This window comes from Euprymna scolopes, chromosome 7 (assembly GCF_053919585.1).
Source record: "Euprymna scolopes isolate OS-2025 chromosome 7, ASM5391958v1, whole genome shotgun sequence".
Taxonomy (NCBI): Eukaryota; Metazoa; Mollusca; class Cephalopoda; order Sepiida; family Sepiolidae; genus Euprymna; species Euprymna scolopes.
In genome coordinates, this window is record NC_136488.1 from 66929498 (window position 1) to 66942471 (window position 12974).

Below are 12974 nucleotides of genomic sequence, written 5' to 3' on the forward strand. Positions count from 1 at the left end.
TTCCAACTATGGGTTAAATAGAAACGGACTCAAAAAAACAAATATACTCTATTAAAAAATTGTTACTCAAAATCACTGGATTCGGCATTAAATAACCTGAAAAAGGTTGATATGCCATAAAATAAAAACAAACAAACAAACAATCTACCTGTATTTGTCCACAAGTACAGAACAAACCCGGCATAAGGTTGATTAATGCAGAAACCCCCAGCTAACCCAAAAGGGAGCTTCCTCATTGTGCCACATAAATTGATTACATTGAAAAAACAAAAAACAAAAAAAACTAAATAGCAGACATAATGCAGCATTATCGGTGTGTTTGAAGGAAGAAGAAAAAAACGATCACAAATAAGGAAGAAAAAGTGTTCTCACGCCGTTCCAATTGAAAAGAGTATTAGAACCTTCAGGAGGCTTATTGTCACTCAAATTTTAGTGAAGACCAATAGTTATTGCCAGCAAGAAATCAATGGTAAACAGCTGTTGCAATAACACAAATTCATTTGAAAAGGTGCAGAATACTGGAAATCTAAGGAAACTTGTTGTCCCCCAGACTCTACGAAACACCATCGGTTATTATCAGTGAGGATAGCCTGGGCGAGAACCCCAAGTATGTTCAAATAATAATCAATAAGAAGGAAAAAAGACACTGACAAAAAGACATTATATTTTGTCTTCCCAGCAGGTTACAGAGTGAAGATGAACGAGACAGCAAAAAGAAGCAAATACATGGAATATATCAGATACCTGAAAGAAATAGAGAACATGTTGAAAATCACTGTAATACCAATAAATATTGGAGCACTAGGAATAATCCCGAAAAAATATGGAACAAAAGATGGTACAACTATACTATAATAACGAAATTTGAAATTTTTTATATTGAATTTCAAGGCAAACCAACAGTCTCTACTTAATTGTCTTGTTACAGTCATAAATATATATCCAAAAAATTACGAAAAACTGTAAAGTAGAAGAAAAAAAATATTAAAGAAAACATATTTTGGACGAAAATTAGCAAAACTAAAATATTTGGCTAAAAAAACACTGGAAAGTAAATAACAAATAACTATTGGCAATTTTAAAAATATATTGTGCGTTGACAATCATGGATATTAGCTACTTGCTTTGTTTTTAGCATAATTGAGTTGCTTCCCTTGTTATTATCACATTCTCAAAACAATATAGCAAGAGATTTTTCCAATAAAGATCGAAAACTCATGTTTTTTTTTATTTAATGCGGTAATATTTAAATACTTCTGCCATATCACTTAAGTAGATATCATTGCTTTAAGTTGAAATTGACACAAAAAGTCAGTAGATACCATTGTTTTTTGTTTTTTAAAATCGATTCGTTCTTTTTTTTTAAATTTTGCTATTATAGTGTAGCTGTACCCAAAAAACTAAGGGAACGGGAATGAAAGGAAAGATTGAGAACATACAACGGAACGCAATGACGATAACAGCCTTAATATTAAGAACGTCCCCCCTCACTACCAAAAAAAAATTCACATCAGCACAAAGGAACTATAAGTGTCAGAAATTTGAACAACTGACTCTACCAGCCCGGAGAGAGTAGGGGAGGGGGGAAGCAGTACACGCTACATTACATGGCAGTGAAATGTCAAAACAGATGGAAAGAAGGAAAAAGAAAAGTACTAACCAGACCTCGACAGAAAAGGTGTGAGTGTACTAGAATTTTTCAAAGGTTTATATTGAGAAGACTAACGGTCGTTGCTAGTGAGAAATCAATTGTAAACGGTTGTTATGATAACAATAATGATTTGAAAAGGTTATCAAAAGAGGTGGAGAGTGCTGAAAATCCGCTAAGACTTGTTGTCACTTGCTCCAAGCGAAAACTACTAGTTATTGCCAGTGGACAATCACTAATAATGGCTCGGTCAGGAATTCCCAGTGAGTAAATATATCATGGGAATAAAAAGACGTGTAATTCTTTTAGTTATGCAAGAAAAATATCTTAAAAGGTATTTCACAGTTTATTAATTTTTGAATGAAATCTAAATGGAGTGAAGAGTGGCAGCGTTTGTGACTCAACGGGTCAGCTGTACGTCTGGTATATTTAATAGTTTTATTCCTTTCTTTTTTTTTCACTGATAAATAAATATTAAGCGCTAATTCATATAGCACATCAACTGATGGGAGACTGGCTTCTCAAATAGCCTCAAATGATGCAGTGCATTGTGGGAACTTGACCAGCAGGTTTAATTGCACTTAACTAAAAGTTATGCTACAAACATTTGTAGTTGTGAATACAAAGGGGGAGGAAGGTTTTTACTGTCTTGCTGCTGCTGCTGCTACAACTATATAAAAAGTCAGCGCAGATGATAACTGACCGGTGGAGTCATCTATCCAAGCTGTTTATAGGGACCAAACATTTATTCTTCTGATCGTTTATTTGGCAGAGAAGCAGCCATGCTGTCTCCAAATGATTAATTTTTATTGTTCTTAGTTGCAAAACGTTGAATAGGCTTGGTGGAGGAGGCTGACTCGAATTGTCACATGTTTTAAAGAAAGTCAATATATAGGAATAAACAGCTGATCCTAAGGATGAGTAATTCAACTGGAGATATATCCCAAATTAATCTGCATTGGTAACACAAAAATAGATACAGAGTGGGATAAAGAGAGGGGTAAAAGGAGAGAGAGAGAGAGAGAGAGAGAGAGAGAGAGAGAGAGAGAGAGAGAGAGAGAGAGAAGCTAAAAAGAAAATGTTACACAATTATTTTACTTTTTCTACTTTATTGTCGATTTCTTCGGGCAACGCCTCGTGACCATGCTAGTCTATTATATAGTGTGTTTGTGTTTTTTCTATTCATTACCAGCAATGGATATATAATACTAGTTGGAACCTGGTTATGTTGCTAGGGAGTGTCAACTATGTTAATATACATATGCTCCTAGTCAATGTAGGCCCTGTCGGTGGGGCATTAGAATACGCCGACTGCCCCCCTGCAGAGAGTAAAAGTCCCTCAATGGGGGTCCTGGATATGACCTTAAACTATATCCGATGGTGAGGCCCCAGCTTGCGGGCTCTGGGGAGTGTGGAGCCACCCTTTAATTGCCATTGCTCCCAGGTCCACTCTGACCCAGAGTGGTAGTACCTGTTAGGGTCCCACTATGGGTTAAATAGAAACTGACTTGCAAAAAACAAAGATATTCTATTAAAAAAATTTTCTTCAAAATCACCGGATTCGGCATTAAATAACCTGAAAAGGGTTGATGTGCCGTAAAACAAAAATAACCAACTAACCTAGTCAATGTAATCTTTTCTCTCATACAGACTTGGCCACAAACAACTCCCATATTTAGAATCTTTTTTTTTTTCTAGTGGATTGTAAAAGTAACAGCTCTCACTCACTCACTCACTCACTCACACACACACACACACACACACACACACACACACACACACTCCCCCCCCTCCTTTTTGAATTTCCAACGTCTTTTTCCATTTCTCTGAAATAGAACTGCGTCACACTGTGCACGTGAAACTTTTAAAAATATTTTGTACTGGTATTTTTTGTTTCTTAATCTCATTCATCCAGAGGGAGTCTTGAAATAAAGATGAAACGTTGATGAACACATAATACGGTTTGTTCCTTTTTATTTTCTCTATTTTGTCGGGATATTATTTCCATTATTTTCATCACACTATATATATATATATATATATATATATATATATATATATATATATATATATATATATATATATATATATACATCTATAATATAAAGCTGAACGTCTGTGTGTGTGTCTGATCACGATTAGGCTCCTATATGGTTGACTATTATAGAAAACTGATCAAATATAATGATAGATGTATCGAGACACAGGAATGGGTATGTTTAATCTGGCATAATGATGATTCATTAAAATTGTGGGGTCTGTGTACACGCCTGGTCAACAAAGTATGGAAATAAAAAATTTAAAAATTAAAAAAAAAAACGTTTACAAGTGTTTTTGATATAGATGTACATAATAATACTTTGATAAGTATGTTTTAACTTAAATAGGGATGGTATAATAAAATTGTGGGGTCTGCATTCGCGCCTGGTCTTAATAGAATGGAAATAGGCACAAACTTTAATAAAGACTTTTCATATCTATCTGCGTAAGTATACTTTGATCATTATGTTTCAGTTTGAAGAAATATGGTATAATAAAATTATGGGGTGTTCATTCGCGCCTGACCTCCATAGAATGGAAATATGTCACAAAGTTTAACAAGGTTTCTTAATATAGATCCACAGAATATTGTGATAAGTGTTTCAGTGTGAACAGGTATGGTATAATAAATTATGGGGTTTATCTATTTTATTTTTACTTTCATCATATTTTGCTTTCGTTTTGATACCCCCAAATTCGAAGCTATCTTTTTATAACCCTTCCTTTTCATAACCTATCGTACTTTCATAAATCAGAGTCCATTTTCTGTAGGCTGTTTTTGAACCCAGTCAACGATGGGTACTTTTGCTAGTATATATATATATATATATATATATATATATGTGTGTGTGTGTGTGTGTGTGTGTGTATGTATGCATGTATGTAAATAAACATCAACACGTGGGAAGAACTCACTCTGTAAAGGCCGAAGTGGCGAAAGCTTGTACATGAAAGGTGTGATGCTCTAGAGAAAAGAAAGCAGGTCACCAGCAATCTGAAGCAAAGGTTTAATTGATGGTCTTAATCATGACAAAGAGAGCTGGAAGTGGGACACTTGTGAATGAATGCTTCTGTCAAAAGCTGGCTGCGTCAACCACCTTAAGTTGCACAAAACTCCTGTTCAGGTCAACTTTGCATTATTGGCCTGAACCAGACGATCTGTTTAATAAGCAGCAAAGTTTGCAAGTCTACTGCTGGGTTGAGAAGACATGATTGTTCATAGGAATACCCTTCAGCTTCCAAAAGAATTCAACTCAGTGGAGATTGCTCAATTTGTATGTCACATCTGTTCCAAGATGTGTAAATCTGCAGCAGGAGTGCAGAGCCATCTGAGATGGCATGGACGATGAGATGGAGAGAACTCAATGTGATGGCGATCATCTGGAAAGAGGCAGCAATCATGTATGTATGTATTAATATTTATTTTTACAGACAAATTTGCTACACTGGCATGACAATGTTTCAATCTATAGCTGAAACACTGCTATTAGGCATAAAGGTGGATAATGTGAGTTATTTAGCTTAAGTTTTATGCAAATGAGGTGAAGAGAAAATGGATGCTCTTCATAAAAAGTCAGACACCTCAGATGTTTGTTAAATTTATAACAATTAATAACATTTTACTGCAGTCAACGAGATCAGTTAACCTTGTTGCTGCAGTAAAATGTCCAGTATGTCATTGAGGAGCTTTCTCTGCATTCCCATCTAACTATGGTGGCAGTACAGAGAGATCGTGGGATTAGCAGCCATGATTAGCATGCGCCTGCCGCAAGGAAACAGTGGTCGCACATAGGTGCAAACCTAGAATAATGTGATTACAAGGCTTTATTTCAAAATGTTAATGAAAGAAGAATTTGGTGATGGTGCCAAAAACCCGGAAATGAACCACGAACCTTTAGATGTGCTTGATTAAGTGATTCCTTTCACCAACATTTCATCAGGTAAAAAATATTCTGTCTTTTACTTTACGTGTTCATATCAGAAAGACTTACACATGCATAAACACACACAAACACACACACACACACATATAATTATTTACTATAATAATTATTAAATACCTACATTTCAGGAATTTGCAGGGTGTCATGATTAACACCAGTTGATAGATTCGAACCCGGCGACAAAAGCCATCTCCATTCGGTTACTCCTAACCGCAAGGAACGCTGTTGAATTTTAAACATTTATTTTATTAAATGTTTTTAACGTTCTTCAGAGTGATCTAATCATCATATGACAATCTGCGCATAAGAGCTAAATTGACCGCTTTTTTATTACAACTGAAAGTGCTCAACGATAAGAAATGAGTTTCTTAAAGGGGCTGACATAATTATTTATTATAATAATTATTAAATATCTACAGACACTAGTGTTTCATCCTTTTGGGAATTTTCAGTGCAGGGTGTCACGATTAACCCCAGTCAATATATATATCGAACAGGCTCCTTCAGTTTTTGAAAGACTATGAATACCCATGAAGGAGTGCCTGCGCATGAAATTTTTGTGGCAGGAGGCGTGCAATCTCCACCCACACCTCTCCTGAGTCGGCATTATTAAATACCAGTGGCAAGTGAAGTGTATGTACAGGACGACTGGAAACAAATGCCGAGATGAGCGGAGAACACATACAGTGCTTAGAATTCTCAAATGGTCACCCATCTGGTACTAACCAGGCTCAACGTTGCTTAACTTCGATGATCTGACAAGAACCGGTCTGCCAAATGCGATTATGCTATATATATATATAAGAGAAAGAAAATTAAAATTGTAAGTTCAACTTTACAATCCAAATTTATTGTTCGACTGAATACTCCAAAAAACAATTTACAAAGTTCTTATTCCGCGGAGTTTCAAAGAATGCTATTCTTATTATTCTTCTCATCAGAGGACGTAAAGAAATCAGCAAATTATATTTGTAGCTATGCTAGAATTTGCTACTTAAGGCATTAAGTGAAACCGCAATTTATTGTAGTTATAAATTGCCAATTAAAAAAAATGAAAAAATATTGGATATGTAAAAAAACTAATATAAAAACAAACCGCGCATAATATTTCAGTTTGAATAAAACTCCTCTAGAGTTGATCCAAAATGTAAAATAGTTCTTCAGATAGAATGTATTCCAAGATAAATCCAGCATGACGATGCATATAATCCGATTGGAAAGTTTTCAAAAATCCGATTGGAAAGTTTACAAAACAGCTGCAAATTGTTTTTTTCCGGGCAGTGCAGTAGTCCAAAGAGAAGTCTGTCCCTAGTCAAATGGGATCTAATAGTAAGAAGAAAGTAATCCAAAATGAGAACCTTCATCCTCGGCTTAAAAAGAAAAAGTGATTTCAAGCGCGGGGGTGGGGGGCATGAAAGTTCGTAATTACTGTGACCGGAAATTGTCTAGACAGAATGAAACAAATCTTTCTATAAAGAAATCCGATGTAATTATTAAAAGCAAAAGTGTAGGATTGATGACTATAATTTTTTAAATGTTGCAGAATCATAGTTTATTAAGGCTGTCAAAATGTCATGATGATGATAAAGGTAACAAAAAAAAATAATAATAATAAAAAATCAAAAATAATTCTAATAATAATATAGTCAATGGTCATGGGTAATAATAATAATAATAATAATAATAATAATAATAATAATAATAATAATAATAATAATAATTTAGTAATTATAGTAACAAAATTTGGTTATAAGTATAAAAAAATAATAAGCTCTACTCTCTATTGCGTATTCTTAATTCGGTTGGTATTACATTTTCTATATATAAATACTGTTATTTATATTAGTTTGTGGTTTACCATTGTGTATATCAGGTAAACATTACATCTCTTTGTTTTCATTATATATATATATATATATATATATATATATATATATATATATATATACATATATAACTACTTCATTTACTCACACAAATTTAATATACGAAAATATAGATTTATGCGTAAACTTTAAGTATTTACTTCAAAAGTGCTCAATACGTAGGTAGAGCTAGTTAGTAAATATATATGGCGATTAAGTAATAAAAATACGCATAGGTATATTCATATATATAAAAAAAAAAAAAAGGAGGGAAAGATCCACCTTAAACCACTAACCTAGTTCTAAAACAGATCCTTTGTTCGATAAAATGCATGCCCATTGGCTGATAGGAGGGGGCGCGGTGGATACCAGAAAGCTGATTGGCTAACTAGAAATCCTCAACATATATAAAAACAAGAAGCAACCACAAAATTCGCGCATAAGCCTGACGAATCCTACAGTGGATGAAACGCAGAATATTCAGTGTAGCTTAATCGCCATATATATTTTATAAATTACTATATATATATATATATATATATATATATATATATATATATATATATATATATATTAGTTCCTACTTATCAAGGGTAAAGGCCACTAAAGGATAAAGGTTAATGAGATGGATAGTGATATGTCCTTCAAAAGGGATATTTTGTTTAAGGTAATGAGTGGTTTTGACTACAATATTTGAATAACAATCTAGTAACCCACCTTATTGAACGAGTGTTTTTGGTCACAGTTGGTAATATGCTTAAGCGTGAGGCTTTAGTGTATCATTTTTTTGTGAAATTCAACTTCAATCTTTTCACTTTTAGGGGTTGGACATAATTGATTAACCTTTTTATCTACGTCTTTTTTCCCCTCAACCCTCCTTACAGTGGTGATGTTTAACACACTAGTACCTCTGCCCTTGAGTTAGGGGATACCTCCATTGGCGAATGTTGGCTTACAGGTATGTGAATTTCAAATACATCACGCAGGACTTCCATTGAAATCTCTTTAGTATTAATTTTCTTATTCAAACAAGATCTCAATCCAGCGGATCATTTTTTTCTTGTGCATTATAAAGATTAACTTATCACATTTTTTTCTAGTAGAAACACACACACACACACACACACACACACACACACACACACACACACACACACACACACACACACACACACACACACACACACGCATGAACATGTCAAATTTTAAAGTTATTAAAAAGATACACAATAATTTTACTTTGTTAGTGTACAAACAGATCTAAAAAAGAAAGACACAAACACACACAGACAGACATATATATATATATATTTCTGTAAAAGTCTGAGGAAGCTACAGACGACCAAAAAAACGGCCGGGTAGCTAAAACAATAATGTAACTTAACAGAAAGATACGGTAATAAAAAATAAAACGTATATATATATATATATATATATATATATATATATATATATATATATATATATATATAATGTGTGTGTGTGTGTGTGTATGTGTGTCTTTCTTTGTGTATGTATATGTCCTATGTTCCACTGGTTAAGATAATTAGATCACAGCCTCTTTCATCTCCTCAATTGTCTCATAACTACAGCCTCTAAGGTTTTCCTTGAGCTTAGGGAATAACCAAAAGTCACAGGGAGCAAGGTCTGAACTTTTGGGAGGGTAAGGGACTGTCTTGATGCTCATGACAATATCTTTCTTTCTAATTTTCTCTGAGCACCCTTGAAATAAACTTTGCGCAATTCTTCCACATCTTCGTGAATAATTGTGTTTACAGTTCCCACACTGACACCAAACTGTGCACTTATTGTCTCTATAGACACACGATCGTCCTTATCCATGAAAATCTTTATTTGGCCAATCAACTCAAATATTCTGACCTTTTTTACTTCTTCCACACCTCTCATCACGCCTCACAGACTCACTACCTTCCTTGAATCTCTTATGCCACTCAAAAACTGATGCTCAATTCATGCAAGATGGTTCAATAGCAGTCTGAAGCATTTCGTACGTTTCTGTGGCATTTTTTTTTCAAGTTTAAAACAGAATTTTATTGTTCTTCTAAAGTGTTCTCACGTCCAGATTGCATTTTTGAAATTCACCCGCAGTGATCATCAGGCTTTAGTAGGATATATTCCAATTCCTGCTGTAGCTGTTCATTTAAACCTGAAATCATAAAAATTGATCAGTCATCCCATAAGATGAATAGCAATAACATACTGGATTTTCAAGAATCTACGACAATTTTAAATGCCTGTACAAGAAAAGTCTGGAAACATTGCACTCACCTCATACTTCTTGTTTCCTGCTTGTAGACGAACAGAAAAACAAGAAAACTGTTATATTTAAAAAAAAAATAATAAAAAAATAATAATAATTTCCAAAGCACCTGTTTCATATTAACTAGTGTTCTCTCTGTAACGTTACCCAACACATTACTTCAACTCGCTTTTTCCGATTGTAACAACGACATTTCTTTCCTCATTCTCCTGCCATACATGACTTCTCATTACGTCTGTGACGTCTCTCATGTGATCGTCTTCCCTAACGTGCTCTTTCTCCTTTTTTATAATCTTTTTTTTTTTTTTTTTACCGGTGACGTTATTTTGCATGCATTTGCATATGCGTGTCTGCGCATCTGTTACATCTCTACACATATATTTGTTATTTTAAAATGAAGGTTTTTGGTTTCTATGCCGAAAGATACATTCGAAAACTGTTGTCGACTAGAACTGAAATGTTCATGGATTTCTGACAATTTGGAATCTTAACTCATTGTTCTAAGGGAGGCAACTCTATGTTTTTAGCGATAATAGTAAGAATTGTAAGACAAAAATGATGTTTTTTCAAATACTTTATTTAATGCAACAAAACACATAACATTAATAACAAAGAAATGTCCCTTTTATTAAACAAAACGTTAGAGTTAAAAATGTTCGAACATGTTTTCCCTCACATATACACACCCACACGTACGCACGCACATACGCACACACACACGCACGCATATACACATCCTCATACACACACTCACAATCATGCACATACACACGCTAACGTGGACACACACACCCGAGCTGTGACGTCACTTCCTTTTAAGCGAAAACCAGACATGCGCACCCAGAACACTAACTCCAGTATAAAAATCAACAAAACCTGTTAACTTCCCTTTTTCATCCTGTTGCGTCGATGAACCGACCGCGTGTTCTAACAGCACTTTCCCTGCTACTGTAATGTGGGGCAAGCGCAAGTACACATTATACGCTTTCTCTCTCCATGAACTGGATTGACTTTTCTCATTCTATCTCCCCTTCGCCTTTGGTCCATCAAAACAGACATGTGCGCGACGCTCTACTGAGCTTAACCCTCTCTTTCTACAGGCCGGCTTGCCACTTCATGTTTCTCTATTGCATTCCCCCTTTCCTTCCACGCGTGTAGTCGTCAACGGCTGAATGAACATGTGTACACTGAAGATTTTCATTGCTCAACAGGAAATAAACGACATGTTTATTTTATTCCAGCATTTGAGCTCTTTGTTTCCTTCATTCAATTCGTTTCATTATTTTTTCTTGTAGCGAGTTAGAGTATTTTATATCCTGGTCCGCAAAAAAAAAAAAAAAAAAATGTTTAATAAAATAGAGTTACCTTCCTTAGAATAACGAGTTAAAATTCCGAATTTCTTTGGTGGAGACGGGAGAAGTATTCCCTGGCATAATTATTGCGACTAGGAATCAATATGTGATGGTTTTTTGTTTTTCATTAATTAACAAGTTCATTTAATTTTCATAGTTTGAACATTGTTTCATTGTTGATAGTTCATTTACTTTTGGTTTTGTGTTCGTTAATTAACAAGTTTAATCATTTTGTTAATTAACATTGTTTCATTTTTAGTTTGTTAATTAACTTGTTTCATTTTTAGTTTGTTAATTAACTTGTTTCATTTTTAGTTTGTTAATTAACTTGTTTCATTTTTAGTTTGTTAATTAACTTGTTTCATTTTTAGTTTGTTAATTAACTTGTTTCATTTTTAGTTTATTAATTAACTTGTTTCATTTTTCGATTGAGTAACTCATTATAATTGTCCAGGTATAGTATTCGTGTATTATTATTAGTTTGCATTTTTAGTATTTTTTCATTGATTTGCTTCGTTTTACGAAACTGTTGCGGCAATTTCCGGGACTAACGGCTATTGTGGAGATCATTGTTCAGGTATAGTATTCGTGCATTCATTTGTTGATGTTATTATTATTTAAATTATTATTATTGTTATCATTTTCAGTTTGTTAATTAATTTATATCACTATTGTAAACTGTTTCGGCAATTTCCGGGACTGAAGGTTGTTGTGAAGATCATAGTTCAAGTATAGTATTCGTGTGTCCATTTTGTTATTAATAATGTTTATATTTATGATCACTAATTTATTTTTTCGCTTTCGAAAGGATACGGTTTTTTCTTTATTTAGTGTATTTTTAACCTGTTTCATTTTCGTAAACTGCCTCGGCAATTTCCGGGGCTTTGTGTGTTTTTTAAAATGGATTATTTAGCGTTCCAAATTATCTTTTGAAACAAAAAAAAAAAAGAAAATGCTTATTTTTGTTGAGTCGTCGATGCTAGTTATTCCTTTCAGGTATCGTCGCGAAGTTCATAAGCGCTAAAAGAAACAGCCTTGTGTCTAACTTTTTCCTGTATTTGTTGGGGGCGGGGAGACATGTAAAAACTTAATTGAATTCGTTTGAGACCATCGCTAGATTTAGCACAAGGATATGCATAAAAAAATAATGAAGTAACAAATACAAAATCACAAGGGAAATAATTCCGTAATAATTATAGAAGAGTTATCTACCTTTAATTTCCTTGCATAGGCCGTAGAAAAAAAAAAAAGAAAAAGAAAAAAAGAAAGAAATGAAATTGAAAATTACGGAAATAAATTATTTTAACGGGCGCTGTTTTACAATTTGTTACTGTGCAGAAGGAGACCACTTTTGTTTACTAAGAAATGCGTCCATTTTTTTCATCTCATAATTTAGGATGCGATATATATATATATATATATATATATATATATATATATATATATATATATATATATATATATATATATATATATATTTTTTTTTTTCAAATCAAAACATAAAAAAGAAGGAAGCTGCGACGAATTTTTTTTAATATAACAATGTTGATAGGATTATGCAGTCTTTACACGACTATTAAGAAAAAACCAACGAACCCACAATATTTTTATTAGGTGAAAACATTAAAAAAAAGAAGTTTGACAACCTTTTTTTAGTAAGTTTCTTCTTCTTTTTTTTTTTTAAGAAATTAGTCTTTAATCATAAAAAAAATATCAAGAATGAAACTCAAGCAAAACAAGTTGCGGCGACATTTACTCTATCATCGCATTTAATCTCTTGTTAAGTCGCAAAAATGTCGAAAAAAATTGTCGCAGCTTACAACTATCGTCGCATTTTCATTTGTT